The sequence below is a fragment of the Bidens hawaiensis genome, unplaced genomic scaffold (assembly GCF_021521415.1).
Source record: "Bidens hawaiensis isolate Kalapana, Puna unplaced genomic scaffold, B.hawaiensis_p1.1 tig00025973_1, whole genome shotgun sequence".
NCBI lineage: Eukaryota > Viridiplantae > Streptophyta > Magnoliopsida > Asterales > Asteraceae > Bidens > Bidens hawaiensis.
In genome coordinates this window covers 273,259-279,528 of record NW_027494170.1, presented here as the reverse complement: position 1 = coordinate 279,528, position 6,270 = coordinate 273,259, and the positions used below count along the sequence as shown (strand labels likewise).

Sequence of the window (6,270 nt, the reverse complement as noted above, 5' to 3'; positions counted from 1 at the left end):
TTTTGGATTGAAAGAAATTTTAATGTATGAATAAATTATACTTGTGTAGGATAAAAATTCAAGAAACAAAAAGTAAGTTATAAAAATAAATGAGTTCTTAATATTTTCTAATTAATAATAATTTAATTAGTTATATTAATTAAATAAATAAGTATTATGGTTTATTAGTTATATTAATTGAAGAAAAAAAATAATTAATAGTTTCTTTATTTAGTTTTAAACATTTAAAACTTAAAACAAAATTAGTGGTCCATATTTATTTCTTACATTTCTTGCAATAATATAATTTCTCTCTTAAACCATCCTCTATATATATATATATATATATATATATATATATATATATATGTAAGACTGACAAGCCCTTGTGCTACACTCACAGGGAATAACTTGGTTAAGGAGGGGCATATTGCAATCATGATTAAGGCAAGATTCCAAAAGCTTATATATTGGTGCGGGCGATCCCATAGAATATCTAAGTTATTCAATCTGTCAAACATGGTTTTTATCACTTGGGAAAAAAATTTTCTTTCGCCAACTTTGTTCGATGTAGGAAAGCTATGTATTACATCTAGATCACATGTCTTCACCAGGCTTGTAACATTGTCACACATTCCCAATTGAATATGTTGTAATTCATCAATATATTCTCGGTAAAGGTTTGCTATGATGCTCTTAGGAGCTGTTATATCCGACAATACTAACGCTTCACTTACCAGAATCAGTTTCATAATTGTCGTCTCGAAGGGGAAGCAAGATTTTGAAACGCATATGCAATGTTTATAAGGAAGATCTATTTCCAGATCAGCAGATTTCCCAATGTCAAATTCTGTTAAAGTTTCTATTGTGGGAAGAGAATGCAATTCAGGAAGCCTTAAATGTTCCACTAGAAAATCACAATTCTCCTCTTTCAACCCAACATACAACTCCTCCAACCTAATGAGCTATGATATGAAACCAGGTGTTACATAAGATAGATCTTCACAAGAGTAAACATCCGGTAGCTTTAAATGGATCAATTGCCGATCTCTTTGGGATTATTTTAATTCTAGTATTTCTAAGCTTTAGAATATCAAGGCATGTTAACTTCCCAAGAATAAAAATTTCACCAAGTGATTTGTTGTCACTTAAATCTAGCATGCGGTGTTTAGTGAGGTGCTTTACCGATAGTGGGAGAGATGAAATATCATTATGGCCATATCTAACACTATAAGTTTTTTCATTCCATGAAAGAATTCACCAGGAACAATTGAAATTGTATTATATTGTACAAGAAAAGTATCAAGGTGTGGGAAAGGAAGTTTATAATCAGGAAGCTCACATATTTTATAGTTCATGAGTGATAGAAAAGTATCAAGGTGTGGGAAAAGAAGTTTATAAATCAGGAAGCTCACATATTTTATTGTTCATGAGTTATGCCTTCTTGTATGTGCTTATAAAGTTGAATCTTGGTTTCCATTTTATTAAACCTTTTCCTGACTACACCAAAAACTTTTCATTGCCTTTAGAATTAATGAACAATGCCATTTCACGAACAAGGTCGTGAATTTTGTAATTTTCTTCTTTTTCTTCAAACATATCAATGTTTTCCATGTGCAATAACAAGGAAGATGATTCGAGGGACTCAACAGCTAATAATACTCTATCTTTTGCAACCTGAATGCTATCGGAATTATTAAAAATCCCAAGACAAAACCCGTAATATTTCAACCTTTCAACGTTAATGAATCCATCTTATGGGAACATATTACATAGAGCTTTATCCCATACATTAATTTCTTTGTTTCTTAGAGCTTTTCATACAGTTTTTTGAATAAAGAGAGGCAAGCCACCACATTATTTATTTAACAATATCCAACGCAACTTTTTTTGGTCCATCTTCTCATACAGTTTCACCAACCACAATTTCAAAAAGTGCCCATGCTTCTTTTTCTTGCAAAGGGTTTACCAAAATGTTATTTTGAGCATTCATTGCCTCACACATATATTTGTGTCTAGATGTAAGCATAATCTTGCAATTCATATAGTCACTCCCACATGGAATGCCCAATTCATCTAGCTTCAATTCCTCCCAAATGTCATCAAGAATTATCAGAACCTTCTCTCCATTGATTAGTCTACTTTCTGCAACTTGAACTTTTCTTGAATCATTTTGGCATTACTAGTTTGTGAGACTGCCATAAATACAATATCTACAAACTGATTCTTCATTTGAGCAACAACTTCACTGGCTAGTGTAGTTTTACCTACACCTCCTATGCCAACGATTCCAACCATTTGAATCGCGTCATCTTCTATAGATTGAATGATCTCCTTTAGTATCGATTTGTGTCTTTGGTAGAGGTCAATGTATCCTGGGGTTCGGGTAGGAAGGGAGACACGAGTTTCAAAATCCTTATCGTCTCCTTGGTGTTGCCATAGAAAAACAGTTTTTTTTTGCCGACGTCTTACTGTAATGACGGAGAGTACTCAAATTGACACACAATCGCAAGTTTAAGCATGTCTTCTTGGATGCAGCTTCTTTGTTAATAAAATATGTGGTGTCACATATAGTATCCTCTGCCTTCTTCATCCACTTTTCCACACCTTCACCTTTAGAGTTTGCCAAATGTATTTGTTGTTGAATCCTTTTATTCATAACCGACAGCTTTTCAGCTTCATTTTTAAAATTCAACATCTTCAGCGCACTTTCATATAGGGGAGTTCATCGGGTCAACTCGATCAGGTTTCGGGTTAATCGGTTCGGGTTAGTCGGGTTTTTCTTAAAAAATATCTAACCCGCAACCCGGCCTTATTAAGGTTCGGGTTAGGCACTAATGACCTCCTTTTTAGCCATGTCAATCAAGGAGAACACTACCTTATCAGCTAGCGAACTAATGACGTCCATTTATTAGACGGTTTGATTGGAAAAGTAGTTTAAAAGGATAAGGTGCAGATCTTCAAACAAGAAAGCAATTACATGATCAACAAAATCAAGAATACATATGTAAAAGAAGAAATTATAAGGATATTGAAAACAACATAGACAGTAGTTATCATTAGAGAGATGAAGAACATAGAATGTGTTTGAAAATGCTGCTTTTTTTTTCCTTTTTTGTAAGTTAGATGATTTAACACAATATCGACGCTTACTAGTAAATAACTTTTATTGTATTATAGCTGCAGTGGTTGCCGATTAGTCGCACTTATGCATGTGTGTGTTGCAAAACCACCTTTTTAAAACAGTTTACATGTTCGTTCTACATGATTATATCATTTTTACTTGCGTATGCAATCAACAGTAATTACATGATGTAGGGTAAAGTTAAAATACAAAGGGAGAGTAATATGAGAAGTGTGAGAAGGATTTGTGACCACACAAAAAACCTCTTAAAAATAAATTAAAAAAATAATAAAAAAATCATAACTCAAAACATAAATAAAAAACCTAAAACTTTAAATAACTAAAATGTTTCCGTCATCATTCCCGTTTGAAAAAACTAAAAAAAATTGACAAAAAGACACTATGCCGAGATCTAAAACACAATACGAAAATGAACAAAAGACACAATTCTAACTAAAAAAGACACAATACATCGCTAAATATAACACAATGTCAAACAAAATATAGCACAATATAAAGAAAAAAGACACAATCAATGACGAAAATAAACACAAAATATAATAATAAACAAAAATACCCAATGATCTTTTCCACTCACCTTTGTGTCTTTTTTTTAGAACGAGAAAGACGGTGGAAACATTTTTGTGTTTGTACTTTTTTTTATTCTTTTATTAAACTTTAAGTTATGATTTTTTAGGAGTTTTTTTGTGTGACTACATATCCTTCTTATCTTTTTTATTTTCGTTCCCCTTTATAGAATAACTTGATCTATTTATGCAGTATTTTGTATGCAAATTGTAATAATAAAAAAGGAAACTATGTTACACTAAAATCAAAATTACACTAAGAGTTTGTTCGGTATGATATAATAGAATGAACGAGATAATGGAATGAACAACAGAATGAAGTGGAGAAAGGAATAAAATGAATCAATATATTTCATAGTCTTGTTTGGTTACAACAACAACAACAACAACTAGGGTTGTAAAAGAAATGGACTTTTGAAGGAAAATTCATTGATGTTCATTCATTTAATAAATAACCAGGGATGAACAAAATATTTTGTTCGGTAAGCTTAAGGAACATAGTCCACATTCATTCAATAATGTTCGTGAATGCTCGCTTATATATTCATCTACGTCGGCGTGTTTAGGTTCGTTTATGTCCATCTGACAAGGTCCATGTATTAATATTTTATAATTTTGTATTACTTTTTTGTGTGTGTTCTTTTCTGTTTGTCTGTCCATTAAGGTGTTGTTCGTTTTTCCATTAATGTTGATTAGTGTCCGTTAGTGTTTGTTTGTCCATTAGTGTTGGTTATTGTTTGTTTGTCAATTAGTGTCAATAAAGTTCGTAGAATCCTTTATCCATTAGCGTTCGTGTGTCCGTGTGTTCATTAGCATCCATTTAAAATGTTAACGAATGGATACGAAACAACATGATCAAGCTTAGTTCTTTAGAACCAACATGGACATGAATTTTCGTTCACTGGGGTGTTCATGAACTCCGTTTATCCGCCAAAAGTTTAACGGGCGAAGATGAATAAGGTCTCATCCGGTTTGATTAGGTTCGTTTACAGCCCTAGAGGAAATCCTTATGAAAAACGTCCATGACCAAAGCTTACTGGTGGCAATTATTGTTTTTATGTTCTTCAAATATAACTTTCTGAAGAAGTGCAATTGAGTACTTAGATGAACTTTTATAAATTTAATAACTCACTGTTCGGGTTAATCTATGTAATTATATAGCAAGTTTAAACAATTTGCAATATATTTACTTTAACTTTAGAAATAGTAAAACCTCAATAACATTTTTCATTCTTGGATAAACCGGAATTGAACTCTCCTTTTCTTTTCCATTTGAGCAACTATAAGTTGGAAAATTAGACTCCCCTACTAAATTGTTAAGAAAATATAAACCCTAGTCCTGAATTGAGCACAATAATCCTAATATATCATAAACTTTGCAATTCGTTTTTTATTAGAGTAGGAACTAAGATATATAATATTTCTTGTGAGGACCAGATTCGAACCAATTATGTACTAAAAACCAGACATATTTTTTATGTGCGTGTTTTTTTTTATTATATTGTTGTGACCACAAATTGTCATTAAATGGATGATATGATAAATATTTATCAGGTTTTCCAACCACATATTTTGTAACACATTTTTGTTAAATAATTAAAACGTTTTAAATCTAAATTGAATGGATTTAAAAATTCAACTTATATTGTTTATTTGTTTACTTTACAGTCCCTACCTCAAGCCTATATATATTAAGGAATTGTTTAGTTCTAGATGTACAACTACAAAGAATATCGAAATCGCATAAATAAAAAAATGGTATGTTCTTTCAACAATATATAATTGTTTTGTATACATACTACTTATATTTTTCTATTGTAAATTTTATCGTTTGCATGGATATAACATATATGCGTATAAGCAGGCTCAGGCAGATGTCGTACAAGGCGGTCCATGGGGAGATTTTGGTGGAGACCCCTGGATGGTCACAACTAATGGTGGTAGGATTTATTACATCAAAATCGTAAGTAGAACTTGAGGAGCTGATAGTTGCATTACTTCCCTCGAGTTCTTTTATACCGATAAAGATAATGTTAAACATTCTTCTAAAAAATTTGGTAATCTTAGCGGCAGTCTTGAAACGGTAAGTTGCAGTTGATCAATCACGATATTAAGTTGAAACAATGATGATATTATATGTTTTTATGTATTTAGTTGAACTTTGCGGATGATGAGGAGATCATTGAAGTTAAAGGAACGTTCGGAGCATTTTATCATATGACAGTTATAACGTCAATCACTTTTGTGACCAACAAAAAAGTTTATGGTCCATTTGGCAGGTTGACCAGCAACGTGACGGGTTCTTTTGAGACTAAAGGTAAGTTTGAGGGATTCTTCGGAAGAAGTGGAGACGTTATTGACTCATTGGGTGCAGTATTTTTTCCCAAATAGAAAAATAATGCTATGTTGGGATTGAATAAGAAGCGTGGGAAATTCGAATAAGAGTTGCGAGATTCAACTCGATATGTATTTGCATCTTTTATGACTTACGGTTTCAATAAGCATGTACCTCGTGCAATGTATTTTCTAAATAATGTAATCCCTGAAAGCTTCTAAATGGATATGTTATCTTTCATGTTA

At 32.0% G+C, this 6,270-nt stretch overlaps 1 long non-coding RNA gene across 1 annotated transcript; it reads left to right on the top strand.

Moving 5' to 3' along the window:
- Nucleotides 1-5,349: 5,349 nt before the first annotated feature.
- Nucleotides 5,350-6,270, top strand: LOC143572572 (uncharacterized). Its single transcript, XR_013142279.1, has 3 exons — nt 5,350-5,448; nt 5,555-5,773; nt 5,845-6,270. It is a non-coding gene; the product is annotated as an uncharacterized LOC143572572 (long non-coding RNA).